Raw genomic sequence first — 18637 nt, forward strand, 5'->3', positions numbered from 1 at the left:
ATACACCACGACCAAGTAGGATTCATACCATTCATGCAAGGATGGTTCAACATTAGAAAATCAATGTAATCCACCACATAAATAAAAGGAAAGAAAAGAATCACATGATCATCTCAATTGACTCAGAAAAGGCATTCAACAAAGTCCAACACCCATTCCTGATAAAAACTCTCAATAAAATAGGTATAGAAGGGAAATTTCTCAACAGAATAAAGGGCATCTATGCAATACCAATGCCAGCATCATTCTTAATGGATAGAGGTGGAAAACATTCCCCCTGAGAACAGGAACAAGACAAGGATGCCCTTTATCTCCACTCCTATTTAACATTGTGCTGGAAGTCCTAGCTAGAACAATAAGGCAAGAAAAAGGAATAAAGGGAATCTAAATTGGTAATGAAGAAGCTAAATTGTCCCTGTTTGCAGATGATATGATACGATACATAGAAAACCCTAAAGACTCCACTAGAAAACTACTGGAACTAATAGAAAGATTCTGCAGAGTAGCAGCATACAAGATAAACATACAAAAATTGGTAGGATTCCTATACACTAATAAAGAGAATGATGAGGAAATCAGGAAAACAATACCATTTATAATAGCCTCTAAAAAAATAAAATACTTAGGAATAAATCTAACCAGGGATGTAAAAGACCTATACAAAGAAAACTACAAAACACTACTGCAAGAAACCGAAGGGATCTACATAAACGGAAAAACATACCACGCTCATGGATAGGTAGACTCAACATTGTGAAAATGACAATTCTGCCCAAAGCAATTTACAAATACAATGCAATCCTGATCCAAATACCAACATTCTTTAAAGAGATGAAAAACTAATCATTAACTATATATGGAAAGGAAGAAGCCCCAGATAAATAAAGCTCTACTGAAGAATAAAGTAGGAGGACTCACACTACCTGACCTCAGAAACTCATATACAGCGATAGTAGTCAAAACAGCCTGGTACTGGTACAACGACAGATACATTGACCAATGGAACAGAATTGAGAACCCAGATGTAAACGCATCCACCTACAGTCACCTGATCTTTGAGAAGGGCCCAAAGTGCATCAAATGGGGAAAAGACAGTCTTTTTTAACAAATGGTGCTGGAAAACTGGATGCCCATGTACAAAAAAATGAAATACGACCCATATCTCACACCATACACAAAAACTAATTCAAAATAGTCAAAGACCTAAATATAAAGCTAGAAACTATAAAGTACATATTAGAAAAAATAGGATAAATGCTAGAGGCCCTAATATACAGCATTAACAGGATACAAACCATCACCAACAACACAGAAACTCTAGAAGATAAGCTAGATATACTGAGATCTTCTAAAAATTAAACACCTATGCTTATCAAAAGACTTCACCAAAAGAGTGAAAAGAGAGTCTCCAGACTAGGAAAAAAATTTTGGCCATTACAAATCAAAGTTCTAATCTCTAAAATATACAAGGAAATCCAACACCTCTACAACAAAAAGACAATTCAATCAAAAAATGGGCAAAGGGAATGAACAGACACTTCACCAAAGAAGACATTCAAGCGGCCAACAAACATTTGAGAAAGTACTCGTAATCACTAGCCATTAGAGAAATGCAAATCAAAACCACAATGAGATACCAACTCACCCTGGCATTACTGGCATGAATCAAAAACACTGGAAATAACAGATTTTGGAGATGCTGTGGGGAGATCTGAACTCTTCTGTTCTGCTAGTGGGAATGCATAATGTTACAACAATTTTCGAAAATGATATGGCACTTCCTTAGAAAGCTAGAAATAGAAATAACATACGATCCAGCAATCCCACTCCTAGGAATATATCCTAGAGAAATAAGCGCCATCACACGAATACACATACGCACACCCATGTTCATGACAGCATTGTTCACAATAGCAAAAAGATGCAAACAAACTAGATGCCCACCAACAGATGAATGTGTAAACTATGGTACATACACACAACGATAAAGAACAATGATGACTCTGTGAAGCATCTCATAACATAGATGAAACTGGAGAACATTATGCTGAGTGAAATAAGTCAATCACAAAAGGACAAATATTGCATGAGACCTCTACTGTAAAAACTCATGAAAAAGTTTACACACAAAAAGAAACAATCTTTGTTGGTTAGGAGGGCTGGGAGGGGTTGGGGGGAACTAAATAGACAATAGATAAGTGGTAACTTTTGTAAAGGGTGAGACAGTACACAATACTGGGGAAACCAGCACAACTTGTACAAGGAAAGGTCATGGAAGCTCCACAGACACATCCAAACTCCCTGAAGGACTGAATTGCTGGGCGGAGGGCTGTGGGGACCATGGTCTCAGGGAACATCTAGCTCAACTGGCAATAACACAATTTATAAAGAAAATGTTCTACATTCTACTTAGTGAGTAGCATCTTGGGTCTTAAAAGCCTGTGAGCAGCCATCTAAGATACTCCACTGGTCTCGCCCCTTTGGAAGCAAGAGAGAATGAAGAGAACAAGATACAAGGGAAAGATTAGCCCAAAGGACTAATGGACCACAGCTACCATGGCATCCACCAGACTGAATCCAGTACAGCTAGATGGTGCCTGCCTACCACCAATGACTGCTCTGACTGGGATCACAACAGAGGGTCCTGAAAAGACCTGGAGAAGGATGTAGAACAAAATTCTAACTCACAAAAAAAAGACCAGACTTACTGGCCTGACAGAGACTGGAGAAACCCGGGAGTATGGCCCCCAGACACCTTTTTAGATCAGTGATGAAGTCATTCCCTAGGTTCACCCTTCAAGCAAAGATTAGACAGCCCCATAGAACAGAACAGGACTAATGGAGCACAACAACCCAGCAACAAGGACTAGAAGGCAGGAGGGGACAAGAAAGCTGGTGATAGGGAACACAAGGTTGAGAAGGGAGAGTGTTGCAATGTCATGGGGTTGTTAACCAATGTCGTAAAACAATATGTGTACTGTTTAATGAGAAACTATTTATTCTGTAAACCTTCATCTAAAGTACAATTAAAAAAAATTTTTTTTTAAATTATAGTTTTTCAGCCTGAAAGAAAATGATACCTGATAGAAGCATAAAACTGCAAGAAGGAATGAAGACAATTGAAAAAGAAATGTAAAGCAACAGTAATAATATCTATGGGAACTTATGGCACACATAAAGTATATCCCAACAACAGACAAAAGCAAAGGAGAAGGGTAAATGAAGTTAAGTACTTTAAAGTTATTGCATTGTCTGCGAAGCAGGAAAGTACCAACTTAGATTAGACAAAAGTAAGTTAAGAATGCATATTGTAATTTTTAGAGTAAACACTAAAAAAAAAAAAAAATGATATAATTAAAAAGCTATTAGAGAAAAACAAAATCAGACGACAGACACCACCTGACTTCAAGGCTTACTATGAATTGATCAAGACAGTGTGTACTGATGAAAAAACACACAAGTAGATCAACGGAAACGATAAATAGACCCACACCAAAATAGTCAATTGATCTTTGACAAAGGAGCAAATGCAATTCGATAGAGAAAGGACAGCCTTTTCAACAAATGATGCTGGAAGAACTCGACATCCACGTGCAAAAACAAATGAAGCTAGCCACAGACATTACACCTTTCACAAAAATTAACTCAAAACAGACCACACATCTAAATCTTAACCGCAAAACTATACAGCTTACAGACACAAAATGGCAGAGCAGGAAGCTCTGGAGGTCAGTCTCTCCAACAAAACAACTGAACTGGAAAGAGCAATCAGAACCAATGGGGCCTGGTGGCAGAGTGGTTACGCGTTCGGCTGTTAACCAAAAGGTCGGCAGTTCAAATCCACCACCTGCTCCTTGGAAACCCTATGGGGCAGTTCTACTCTGTCCTATAGGGTCACTATGAGTTGGCAGCAACAGAGTTTTTTTTTTTTTTTTTTTTTTTTTTGGAACTCTGGACCTTGATTGGACAATTAAACCAGTCAGGAAGTGCCAGATGAAGGCAATAAGAGAGCAATCAGTAACAAAAAGATGAACTAGAAAATTCTCCAGTGTTGAGAAATTAAGAGATACATTTCTAAATGATTGATAAGAAAAATCCAACATATTTCAATTTGTGACATACAGCTGAAGCCGTGCGGACAATGAAATGTAGCCTTAATTGACTACATTAGAAAAGAGGGCTAAGAAAAAAAAACCAGGAAGTTCTATTTTCAGAAAAAGAACAAATTATATCCAAAGTAATAAGATGGAAGGACATATTACAGACCGGACAGTAACAAATTAAAATATACATTCACAAAACAGAAAATACAGTCAAGCATGTTCTTCAAAAAGTTGAAGACTCAGCAATGCCCTGCAAGACAGATCAAGATACACAGAGAAAGAAGACACATTCGCTGATATCTGGCACAGATCTCACAGTCAACAAAAATATAATGACAAAGATATTGCTAACAACTATGCCAACAAATCTGAAATTTTAGCAAATACGAACAAATTCACAGAAAAACACAACTTGACAAAACGTATAAAAAAGAAAGAAAAAGTCTGATGTCCCATGTCCATTAACGAAACTGAAACTACATTTTAAAACCTTTCCAAGAAGAAAACTCCTGGTATAGATGGCTTCACAGAAAGAAAGGAATAACACCAAAAACAAAACAAAATCTTGCAGAGAAAAGCAAGACAAAATATGAATTCATGTTATAAATTCAGCATAACCTTAATGATAAAACTTGACAGAAATATACCAAAAGAGAAATTACAGGTCAGCCTCTCTCATGGATATAGATACAAAAAAGCTTAAGCGACATATTAACAAACTAAATCCAGCAATATATAAAAAGGGTAACATATGATGACCAAGTTGACTTTATTTCAGGAATACCAAGTTAGTTTTACATTTGAGAAATCAATCAATGTAATTCAAGAAAATAAAAGGCAAAAATCATATGATAATATGAATAGATGCAGAAAAATCATTTTATAAAATTTAACAGGCATTCATGACAAAAATGTTAAATAACTAGGAACAGAATGTCATCCCTGATGTAAACAGAAATACAAAAAACATACAGCAAAGACCACATATTGAAATGAAAGCTTTCCCTTTGAGAACAGAATCAAGACAAGGTAGCCTACTCTTACTACTTCTACTTCTAACATTATATATTAGAGGACCTAGTAGTGTTAATAAAAAGAATTTTTAAAGGCACAAGAATTGGAAAATAAATGAGTGGCTGTTGACAGATTTTATTATTTGTAATAGAAAATCCAAACTAATGTACAAATAAATTATCCAATTTAATAAATTTGGGTAGAAAAGTTGTTAGATATGAAATCAATATGTAAAAATCAGTTTTATTTCTACATACGAGCAACAAGCAATTAGAAAGAGCAATTAACAAAAACACCAAAAACATGGAAACAACAGGTATGCAAGAATTTTACACAACAAACTTCAAAAATTATTAAATTGAAGTCCTACATAACTGTAGGAATTATATCAATCATGTTTATGGATTAGAAGACTCACTATCATAAAGATAATTATTTGTCTCAAATTTATTTATAGATTTAATTCAAAGCCAAAGAAAGTACCAGCAGGTTATTCTGTGAATACTGACAATATTTATATGGAAATGCAAAGGGACAAGAGCCAGAATACTGTAGTAGAAGAAAAACGTGGGAAGACTTATACTACTAGATATTAGGACTTTAGGTGTGGTACCGGCACAAGAAGTGACAAACAGACCAATGGAACAGAAGAAAGTGCAAAAACAGACACACATGTATATGTGATTTATTACAAATATCATGCTGCAAAACAGTAGAGAAGGGACAATCTTTTCAAAAATGATTTCAGATAAACTGTATGGAAAAAAAAGTAACCTGATGCCACCTCAGAATAAAATGAACCATCAATTCCAATGAAGGAGGCATAAATGTGAAAGTCAAAACAATAAATATTCTTAAAAATAACAAATGAGATTACCCTTCATGATTTGAGAAAGGAAAATTAATGCTCAACAGGACACAATACTAACAAAAATTTCAGGCTTTGTGGGCCAGACATTCGCTCTCACAATTATTCAACTCTGTCACTGAAGCACAAGAGCAGACTTTTTGTAAAAGAATGAATGTTAACGGTATTCCAGTAAAACTTTACTTACCTAAGCAGACAGGGGCCAGATATGGCCTGCAGGCCATAGTTTGCCACCCCTGATTTAGACTGTGTTAATACTAAGAACGTCTAATAAAGACATCATTAACAGAGTAAAAAGGCAAGCCAGAAAGTGGAAGGAGATATTTGCAACTCATTTAGCCAACAAAGGACTTTATATTCAGAGTAAATAAACACAGGCCCACATAGAAGTATGAAAGACAGAAAATTCAATAGAAAAAAATCACCAAAAGACTTTAACAGGTATAGCACAGAAGAGATCAATATTATCAAAAGACATATGAAAAGATGATCAACATCATTAGTCATCAGGGGAATGCAAATTAAAACTACTAGATTACCACAAGAAAGGCTAAAATACGGAAGACTGACAAGGCCAAATATTGGCCAGCATGACTACTCTCATATAATCCTGGGAGTGTTAACTGATAAAAACATTTTGGAAAACTGACATTACATGCTAAAGATAACTGTATGCACAACATATTACACAGGAATTTTACTTGAGGTATAAATCCAACAGAAGTACATTCACACGTGCCCCAAAAGACAGGTACAAGAATATTTATAGAAATTTGTCATACTGTGGTCGCTTGCAGTTGCTAGGATGCTGGAAGCTATGCCACTGGTATTTCCAAACCAGCTTGGTCACCCATGGTGGACAAGCTTCAGTAAAGCTTCCAGACCAAGACAAACTAGGAAGAAAAGCCTGGAAATTTACAGGTAGTCCCCAACTTACGAACGGGTTCCATCAGACGACTCTGTCATAAGTTTGTTCTGATGTAAGTCAAATCTCTCTCTTTTTTTTTTTTTGGTTTAAGTTTTCATTATTAATGCCTTTTATTAGTAGTGTCTTTACAGATTCAATCTTTATTTGTCTTTGGGGGTTGGAAACATTACATATAAACGTACAGTTACATTTTAATACATTATACATAAAAAATCATACAACTCAGAAAAATTTACTCCAATGATGAAGAGTAGGAGGATGGTGGTATTTTGTCAGTTGTGGTAATAATTCCACTTGTGGAAGATTCTGTATAACCTGGATTATCCCTGGGAATGGGGATGGCATTTCTAACCAGAAAATTAGTGAGAGTTGTCTATATGGTCATTTTCTTTTTTTCTTCATATATTTCACGGTAGCATCTCACTGCTTCCCGAATCTGCCTATCAACTTTAGCAAAACGATCAGTGTTTGGGTCTATGTTTTCAAGCAACTGAAGCCCCTAATTTAGTTTAGAAAACTAAATTAATACGGCAGTGTTTTGAATAGTAAATCATAAAACTGAACATCTGCAAGTGAACATTTGAGAATGACATCAGCAAATTACGTCCTGCAACACTGTGTGTAGTAGCTATCACTAATGATAAGATGTAACAAAGCCAGGGGCCAACTGTGAAACAGGTCATCAGTTGCTCATGGGCAAGTTCTAATTGAAGCTGAAGAAATTTAAAGGAAGTCTACAAGAGCCCAAGTACAACACTGAATACATCCTAACAGAATCTCAAGAGTAGATCTGACACACTGAAGACTAATGACCAAAGACCAGAAGAGTGTGAGATGTCAGCAAGGACATCATATATTAACTGAAAGGTCATTAAAAAGAAAAGACCAAAGCAGATGCAGAAGAGGCTCTGAGGGGAGCAGCCAAGACAGTAGACTAGTCAGACGCACCATACCATCCCTCTACAGTAGAGACCTGAGAAATCAAGTTCATCGGATGCAGATAACAAATCTGGAACCGGGTACATCAAAAAGGATAAAGAATTGAGTCAAATACCGACTGGAAGAAAAAATTGAACAAATGCAGTGAAAGAGGAGTGGAACGGAGTGAAGGGGCTCTGCCAGCCGTCCCAGCTCAATGTGGCCATCTTGAGACAAAACCAGCAGTTACTCCAGGTGAGAACCACAGGAAGGCAACTTCACGGCATTCCCATAAGAGACAAGAGAAACTGTATAAACACACTCACAGAGAAATAAGCTGAGTGGATCATGATCTGAATCTAAGGAAGGAAAACAGAAAGGAGGGTGAGAATTCCACGGATAAACAGAGGACAAATCCGTTGATAATAATTTGAGGAACAATCAGAAAAAAGAACAAGAAAGTCTAAGAGTTATGTGGAACACTATCAAGAGGAATAATTTATGCATGACAGGAATTCCAGAACAGGAGGAGACCAAAAAAAAAAAGCAAAGAGAAATCTTTTGATGATTTGCTGGCAGAAAACTTCCCTAATATCATGAAAGACAAGAACATGTGCCTCCAAGAAGCTCAACGAACCCCATGCAGGACAGACCCCCAAAAGAAAGTCACCAAGACATATCATAATCACTTTCCAAAACCAAAGATAAAGAAAGAATCCTGACAGCAATTTGAGAAAATGAACTGTCATCTACAAACGAGAATCAAAAAATATTAAGCTCTGATTACTTGGCAGAAACATGTTGAAAAGAAGGCAATGGGATGACATATATAAAACCCTAAAAAAAAAAATTGCCAACCAAGGATTACATATCCAGCAAAACCGTCTCTCAAATACAATGAGTAAACTAGGACGTTTCCAGACAAACCAGCAAAATGACACTGATCAAAAAAACAGAAAACAACAAATGCTGGCAAGGCTGTGGGGAGATTGGAACTTTTATACACTGCTGGTGGGAATGTAAAATGGTACAAGCACTATGGAAATGGCATAGTGCTTCCTTCAAAAGCTAGCAACAGAAATACCATATGATCTAGCAATCCCACTCCTAGGTATATATCCTAGAGAAATAAGAATTGTGACAAGAATAGACATATGAACATCCATGTTTACTACAGCACTATTTAAAATATCAAAAAGATGGAAACAACCTAAATGCCCATCAACGGAGCAATGGATAAATAAAACGTGGTACGTACACACAATAGAATACTATGCAATGATAAGGAATAATGATGAATCCGTGAAACATCTCACAACGTGGATGAAACTGGAGGACATTATGCTGAGTGAAATAAGTCATTCACAGAAGGACAAATATTGTTGCGACCCCTATTATAGTCAAGAAAAGGTTTATACACAGAAACATTTTTTGATGGTACAAGGGATTGGGGCGGGGGGAGGCAGGGAAAACCACTAACTAGAGAGTAGATACATGTTAACTTGGGTAAAGGGAAAGGGGAGTACACAATAAAGGGAAAGGGGAGTACACAATACGGAGGAAGTCAGCACAACATAACCGCAACAAGGGAAGGCACTAAGAGGTACACAAGAATAAAAGGCAATGAAGGTAAAGACTATAACACACAGTCTTGTAACAACAGTAATAACAAACAGTAATTTATGAGTGGATACATAGGTAGATATGTATGTTGAACAGGTGTGGGAGGGCATATGGGAGTACACTTACACGCATATATAGGTTTGGCTGTAGATATTTCTACATACTTATTTGTATATGCTGCATATATGTTCATATGCATAATTGAGCACACAAGGGGCACAATCATGTAAACAGCCTAGACATAACCAAATATCTTGCAGAACTGAGTTACTGGGCTTGAACACTAAGGAGCTTAGTCCTGGGGGGAATCTAGGTCAACTGGCATAACATAGTTCATAAAGAAAACGTTCTACATCCTACTTTGGCGAGTAACGTGTGGGGTCTTAAACGTTTGCGAGAGGACATCTGAGATACAACTATTGGTCTCCTTCCATCGGGAGCAAAGGAGAGTGAAGAAAACCAAAGGCTCAAGGAAACCATTAGTCCAAAGGACTAACGGACCATGGGAACCACAGCTTCCACCAACCTGAGACCAGAATAACTAGATGGTGCCCAGATACCACTACTGACTGTTCAGACCAGGATCACAACATAAGGTTCCAGTTAAAGTGGGGGAAAAAAATGTAGAACAAAATTCAAATTCATAAAAAGATCAGTCTTAGTCATCTAGTGCTGCTATAAAGAAATACCACAAGTGGATGGCTGTAACAAAGAGAAGTTTATTTCCTTACAGTAAAGAAGGCTAAAAGTCCAAATTCAGGGTGTCAGCTCCAGGTGAAGGCTTTCTCTCTCTCTTGGCCTTCTCATCAGTGTTCCCCTGGACTAAGAGCTTCTCAGTGCAGGGACCCTGGTCCAAAGGACGTGCTCTGCTCCTGGCACTGCTTTCTTGATGGTATGAGGTCCCCCTGTCTCACTGCTCACTTCTGTCTTTTATGTCTCAAGAGATTGCCTTAAGACACAATCCAGTCTTGTAGATCACATCCTGCCTTACTAACACAACTGCCACCCAATCTCCCTCATTAACATCATAGAGGCAGGTTGACAATATACAGGAAAATCACACAGTACCAGGAATCATGGCCTAGCCAAATTGATACACACATTTTGGGGGGACATAATTCAAACCATGACAATCAGATTTACTGGTCTGAGAGAGAATGGAGGATCCCTAAGGCTATAGCCCTTACACATCCTTCTAACTTGGAACTGAAGCCATTCCTAGAGATCACAATTATCTACATGAGACCAAAAGGACAACATACGCCCAAAAGCGAAGATGAGAAGACAGGAAGGGGCAGGAAAATGAGACGAATGGAAATGGGGAAATAGGGGTGATAATGGGGAGGATGCTGATACATTGCAGGGAGTGCAACCTGTCTTGGAACAATCTGTGTATAAACTATTGAATGAGAAATTAATTTGCTCTGTAAACCTTCATCTAAAGCACAATTTAAAAAAAAAACAAAAAAGAGACTCTGAAACTTGCTCTTAAGTATAGAGTACCAAAAGGGACTACTTGTATCCTCCACTTTTCAAAAGTTTGCATTATGCTACTTTGCTTTTACGAAAGACCTACATTATTGCCTGTTGCCACTAACTGGAAGAAACCTAAGAGGCTTTTTGCTTTTACCAAAAAAGGTGAAAAACGGAAATAGCCTTCAGCGTTTGTTTTGTAGTGAACCGTTTAAAGAGACAGCGCACACCCTGAGCAGCGAGAGTGGCGTCAACAAGCTCCTTCCCAAGGAACTATACTCGGCTTCTCAGCATCAGCCCGTCATAGCTTTGAACTGTTTCTGCGAGTATCTGTGCTTTATCTAGATTTACTATGTGCATCCATTAGCAAGATATGTCCTAAGTTATTTTTGGGGTCAGGGAACACGCAAAATTTTTTCTCATATAAATTAATGGTAAATGCTTCTTTGCTTTACACCATTTTGGCTTACAAAAGGTTTCATAGGAACATTCTACTATTGCATAGTGGGGGAAATCTGTACAAGAAATGATGAAGCAAAAGAGCTGAGCAGAAGATTTCAAAGGGCAGCTAGAACACCAAAAAGGAAGAACACAATGGGCATTTCTCAAGCTGGAAGAACTGAAAATTCAAGCCTCGAGTTGCAATACTGAAGGATTCTATGGGCAAAACATTAAATGATGCAGGGAGCATCAAAAGAAGATGAAGAAACACACAAAGTCACTGTACCAAAAACAACTGGTCGACTTTAAACCATTTCAGGACATAGCATATGATCAAGAGCTGTTGGTATTTAAGGAAGAAGTTCAGGCTGCACTGAAGGTAATGGGGAAAACCAAAGCTATAGGAATTGAGGGAATTGATCAACTGAGATGCTTCAACAAATAGATACAATGCTGGAAGCACTGACTCATCTATGTCAAGAAGTTTGTAAGGCAAGGGGAAGTCAGCACAACTGGACTAAACCAAAAGCTAAGAAGTTTCCTGAATACAACCAAACACTTCGAGGGACACAGTAGCAGGGACAGGGGTCTGGGGGCCATGATTTCAAGGGATGTCTAGGTCAATTGGCATGACAAACTTTATTAAGAAAATGTTCTGCATTCCACTTTGGTGAGTGGCATCTGGGGTCTTAAAAGCTAGTGAGCGGCCATCTAAGATGTATCAATTGGTCTCAACCCACCTGGAGCAAAGGAGAATGAAGAGCACCAAAGACACAAGGAAAATATTAGCCCAAGAGACAGAAAGTGCCACATAAACCAGAGACTCCATCAGCCTGAGACCAAAAGAACTAAATGGTGCCCGGCTACACCAAGACTGCCCAGATAGGGAACACAACAGAAAGCCCCTGATGGAGCAGGAGAAAAGTGGGATGCAGAACTCAAATTCTAGTAAAAAGATCAGACTTAATGGTCTGACTGAGACTGGAGGAACCTCGGAAGACATGGCCCCCAGACTCTCTGTTAGTCCAGAACTAAAACCATTCCTGAAGCCAACTCTCCAGACAAAGATTAGACTGGACTATAAGACATAAACTGATACTCATGAAAAGTGTACTTCTTAGTTCAAGCAGGTATATGAGACTAAATGGGCAGCTCCTGTCTGGAGGCAAGATAAGAAGGCAGAAAGGGACAGGAGCTGGACACGGGAAACCCAGGGTGGAAAGGAGGAATGTGCTGTCACATTATAGAGAGAGCAACTAGGGTCACATAACAATGCATATATAAATTTTTCTGTGAGAAACTAAGTCGAGCTGTAAACTTTCACTTAGAGCACAATTTAAAACAAAAAAGGTTTGTAAGGCAGCTATCAGGCCAGCCAATTGGAAGACATCCATATTTGGGCCCATTCCAAAAAAAAAGCAATCAAAAGGAATCTGAGAATTAAAAAAAATCATTAATATCACATGCTAGTAAAATTTTGCTGAAGATAATTAAAAAATGACAGCAGGAAACTTCCAGAAGCTCAGGCCAGAATCAGAAGAGGACATGGGACAAGGGATATCATTACTGATGTCACAGGAATTGTAGTCGAAAACAGAGGACACAAGAAAGTTGTTTACCTATATCTTACAGACTGAAAAAAGCCATTTTACTATGTAGATCTTAATAAATTATGGATAACGTTACCAAGAATGGGAATTCCAAAACACTTAATTGTTCTCATGTGGAATCTGTACATAAATCCAGAGGGAGTCCTCTGAACACAGCAGGGCAAGGGGATACTGCCTGGTTCAAAACTGGAAAAAGTGTGCAGCAGAGTTTTATTCTATCACATTACTTATACAATCTGTCCCCACATGCCTATCAGTTTGTCATACTGTTGAGGCTCGCATGTGTTGCTGTAATGCTGGAAGCTATGCCACCAGTATTTCAAACACCAGCAGCGTCACCTATGGTGGACAGGTTTCAGCAGAGCTTCCAAACTAAGATAGGCTAGAAAGAAGGACCTGGTGGATTGCTTCTGAAAAAAGTGCACAGTGAAAACCTTATGAATAGCAGCAGAACATTGTCTGATATAGTGCCGGAAGATGAGCTTCTTACGTTGGAAGGCACGGAAAATACCACTGGGGAAGAGCTGTCTCCTCAAAGTAGAGTCGACTTCAATGACATGGATGGAGTCAAGCTTTCAGGACCTTCATTTGCTGATGTGGCATGACTAAAAATGAGAAGAAATAGCTTCAAACATCCATTAATATTTGGAAGGTGGAATGTATGAAGTACGAATCTAGGAAAATTGGAAGTTGTCAACAATGAAATGGACCACATAAAGATCGATATCTTAGGCATTAGTGAGCTGAAATGGATTAGTATTGGCCATTATGAATCAGATAATCATGTGGTCTACTACGCTGGGAATGACAAATTGAAGAGGAATGGAGTTGCATTCATCATCAAAAAGAGCATTTCAAGATCTATCCTGAAGTACAACTCTGTCAGTGATAGGATAATATCCATATGTCTACAAGGAAGACCAGTTAATAGGACTATTATTCAAATTTACATACCAACCCCTAATGCCAAAGTTGAGGAAACTGAAGATTTTTACAAACTTCTGCAGTCTGAAATTGATCAAACACGCAAGCAAGATGCACTCATAATTATTGGTGACAGGAATGCGAAAGTTGGAAACAAAGAAGGATCAGTAGTTGGAAAATATGGCGTTGGTGACAGAAATGACACTGGAGATTGCATGATAGAATTTTGCAACACCAACAACTTCTTCACTGCAGATATCTTTTTTCAACAACATAAATGGCAACTATACACGTGGACATTGCCAGATGGAATACACAGGAATTAAATCAACCACATCTGTAGGAAGAGACAATAGAGAAACTCAGTATCATCAGTCAGAAAAAGGCCAGGGCCAACTGCAGAACAGACATCAACTGCTCATATGCAAGTTCAAGCTGAAGCTGAAGAAAACTAGACCAAGTCCATGAGAGCCAAAATACGACCTTAAGCATATCCCACTTAAATTTAGAGACCATCTGAAGAACAGATTTGACGCACTGAACAGTAAAGACTGAAGATCAGACAAGTTGTGGAATGACATCAAGGACATCATACATGAAGAAAGCAAAACGTCATTAAAAAGACAGGAAAAAAAAAGACTAAAATGGATGTCAGAAGAGACTTCGAAACTTGCTCTTGAATGTAGAGTGAAGCAAATGAAGAAATGATGAAGAAAAAAAGGGATGAACCGAAGATTTCAACAGGTGGCTAAAGAAAACAAAGTAGAGTAGTATAATGAAATGTGCAAAGACCTGGAGTTAGAAAACCAAGAAGGAAGAACACGCTCAGCATTTGTCAAGCTGAAAGAACTACAGAAAAAATTCAAGCCTTGAGTTGCAATATTGAATTCTACAGGGAAAATACTGAATGACACAGGGAGCATCAAAAGAAGATGGAAGGAATACACAGAGTCACTCTACCAAAAAAGAACTGATCAACATTCAATCATTTCAGGAGGTAGCATATGATCAAGAACTGATGGTACTGTAGGAAGAAGTCCAAGCTGCACTGAAGACAATGATGAAAAATAAGGCTCCAGGAATTGACAGAATGCCAACTGAGATGTTTCAACAAACAGATGCAGCGCTGGAGGTGCTCACTCGTCTATGTCAAGAAATTTGGAAGACCTTCCTGGTCAACCAACTGGAAGAGATCCATATTTGTCCCCATTGCAAAGAAAGGCGATCCTACAGAATGTGAAAATTATCAAACAATATCGTTAATATCACACGCAAGTAAAATTTTGCTGAAGATCATTTAAAAGAGGTTGCAGCAATACATTGACAGGGAACTTACAGAAGTTCAAGCCAGAATTAGAAGAGGACGTGAAACTAGGGATATCACTGTTGATGTCAGATGGATCTTGGCTGAAAGCAGAGAATCCCAGAAAGATGTTTACCTGGGTTTTATTGACTATGCAAAGGCATTTGACTGTGTGGATCATAACAAATTATGGATGACACTGTAAAGAATGGGAATTCCGGAACACTTAATTGCGCTTATAAGGAACCTGTACCTAAACCAAGGGGCAGTTGTTCGAAAAGAACAAGGGGATATTGCATGGTTTAAAGTCAGGAAATATATTTGTCAGGGTTGTATCCTTTCACCATACTTATTCAATATGTATGTTGAGCAAATAATTTGAGAAACTAGACTATATGAAGAAGAAGACAGTATCAGGATTAGAGAAAGACTCATTAACAACCTGCGATACGCAGATGACACAATCCTGCTTGCTGAAAGTGAAGAGGACCTGAAGCACTTACCTGAAGATAAAAAACTACACCTCAGCATAAAGAAAACAAAAATCCTCACAACTGGACCAATAAGCAATATCATGATAAACGGAGAAAAGATTGAAGTTGTCAAGGATTTTATTTTACTTTAATCCACAATCAACACCCATGGAAGCAGCAGTCAAGAAATCAAAAGATGCATTGCATTGGGCAAATCTGCTGCAAAAGACCTCTTTAAAGTGTTAAAAAGCAAAGATGTCACCTTGAAGACTAAGGTGCGCCTGACCCAAGCCATTGTATTTTCAGTCGTCTCATGTGTACATGAAAGCCGGATAACGAATGAAGAGGACAGAAGAAGAACTGATGCCTTTGAATTATGGTGTTGGCAAAGAATATTGCATATATCATGGACTGCTAGAAGAAAGAACAAATCTGTCTTGGAATACAGCCAGACTGCTTCTTAGAAGGATGGCGAGACTTCGTCTCATGTACTTTGGACATGTTACCAGGAGGGACCAGTTCCTGGAGAAGGACATCATGCTTGGTAAAGCAGAAGGTCAGCAAAAAGGAGGAAGACCCTCAAGGAGATGGACGGACACAGTGGCTGCGGTAGGCTCAAGCATAATAATTGTGAGGATGGCAAAGGACCAGGCAATGTTTCGTTCTGTCTATGAGTCAGAACCGACTTGATGGCACCTAACAACAACAACATTTCTGTATGCTGAACAAATAATCTCAGAAGCCAGACTATATGTATAAGAATGCAGTATCAGGATTGGAAGAAGACTCATTAACAGCCTAGGTTATGCAAATGACACAACCTTGCTTGTCAGAAATGGAGATGACCTGAAGCACTTACTGATGAATATAAAAGACTACAACCTTCAGTATGGAATACACCTGAACAACATCAGAGTAAATGGAGAAAAAACTGAAGTTGTCCAGGATTTCATTCTACTTTGATCAACAATCAGCACCTATGGAAGTAGCAGTCAGGAAATCAAAAGACGTATTGCATTGGGCAAATCTGCTACAAAAGACCTGCTTAAAGTTTTAAAAAGTAAAGACATAACTTTGGTGACCCAGGTATGCATGACACAAGTCATGGTCTTTTCAATGCCCTCATATGCATGGGAAAGCTAGAAAATAAAGAAGACAGAAGAATTGATACATTTCAACTGTGATGTTGCAAAGAATATTGAATATAGGAGCCTTGGTGGTGCAGTGGTTACGTGCTTGGTTGCTAACTAAAAGGGTGGCAGTTTGAATCCACCAGCTGCTCCTTGGAAACCCTATGGGGCAGTTCTACTCTCTCCTATAAGGTCGCTAGGAGTTGGAATCAACTCGATGGCAACAGGTTTGGTTTTTAGGTTTTGTGAACTGTCAGCAGAATGAAAAAATCATTTTTAGAAGAAATACAACTGCAATGCCTTATAGTGAGGATGGCAAGACTTCACCTTGCTTACTTTGGACACTTACGATGCAATGAGTTCCTTCGTGTAGCCTTTTGCCCCTGGCTTGTGCAAAAACAACTTAGCGGATTTCCTAAGTTGTTGACTACCCTTGAGAGTTTGTTACTTTTGTCCAGGATGGCTAAGGGACCTCAGGATTGGTAATTGAGAAGGTAACTGACAAAAGAAGCTCCACCAGGTAACTGACTGGGTAACTGACAAGGGAGCCCCACCTAGTAACTGACAAAAAGCACAACTGTAACAAAGGAGCACATGAACTGGCTAATAAAACTCCTGGAACACAGAGGTTCAGGGCTTCCTGGTTGGAGAGAGCTGGGAGGGATGGCATGTTCCTTTGGGACACGGAAACCCTGCTCTGAAAACCCTTCCAGACCCAGTTAAGAGTAGTGCTGGGCAGAGATGCAGTAGTTAAGCGCTGAGCCAGTTGACAGCTTTGTGGCTAGAAAGTGATACCCATCAACCGAAAAGCGGCAGCAGAGCCCAGTCCAGGGTGGTGATGGGCAGGAGAAGGCAGGGAGCATTTCTGCCCCAAGAGCTGCATTGGAAGGAGACAACTCTGTTCTACGGGCTGTCCTGGCTGAGAGTTACCTGAATGACAAAGGTAGGGATGTGCTCTTTGCCTCAAGGCCCCTTGTAGACCTTAACCGGGTGCCTCTTCCTGATGTTGATCCTGAGTTGTATCTTGTTCATATGCTGTTATTCCTGAGTTATATCTTTTTATCCCAATAAAAAAAGCAATAACTGAAAAAGAAAAAGGGGCTACAGGTGCTGATACTACTTAGACATAACCAAACACTTCATGGGACTGGTTTCATCTGTTTGAAGGATTAACGGTCATGGTCTCCTGGTATCATCCAATCAATTGGCATAATACTGTTTTTAAAAGTTCTGTTCCACCTCCCAGTTTGTGGGGTCTTAAAGATACAACAGTTGGTCTCTGTTCACCTGGAGCAACAGAGAAAGAAGGAAACCAAAAATCAGAGAAGCAACTGAACTATAGGACTAACTGCCTCCATGAACCACAGTCTTCTCTAACATAAAACCAGAAGAACTGGATGGTGCCCGGCTACCATTACCAAATGTTTCAACTGGGGACACAATAGATGGAACCTGATAGAAAGGGAAAAACTGTGGAATAGAAACTTTAAATTCTTAAAGAATGCAGATTTACTGCACCCACTGAGGGTGGAGGAACCCCTGAGACTATTGACCTGCAATACTTTTCAAACCTTGAAACAAAACTATCCCGAAATAATTTTCAAATAAAAAAAAAAGTTTAGCTCAAGAAGAATGTCATCCTTAAGTACTGTGCTCTTTTAAAATATTATCTATAGGAGTTCCGGCAAAATGGCGCTCTAGGCAGAAGCACCACACCGTCCCTCCACAGCAAAGATCCAAAAAACTAAGCCAAACAGAAAATACAACAATCCTGAAACCCTAAAACATCAAATGAAGAGATAAAGAACTCAGCCAAGCACCAAATGGAG

The 18637-nt window shown here is 38.7% G+C and overlaps 1 protein-coding gene across 5 annotated transcripts in view; it reads right to left on the reverse strand.

The window, feature by feature from the left end:
* The window catches only part of ZNF33B (zinc finger protein 33B), a 54461-nt gene that overhangs the window by 21659 nt on the left and 14165 nt on the right, over positions 1 to 18637 (reverse strand). The window lies entirely within an intron of this gene.

This window comes from Trichechus manatus, unplaced genomic scaffold (genome assembly GCF_000243295.1).
Source record: "Trichechus manatus latirostris isolate Lorelei unplaced genomic scaffold, TriManLat1.0 scaffold00265, whole genome shotgun sequence".
Taxonomy (NCBI): domain Eukaryota; kingdom Metazoa; phylum Chordata; class Mammalia; order Sirenia; family Trichechidae; genus Trichechus; species Trichechus manatus.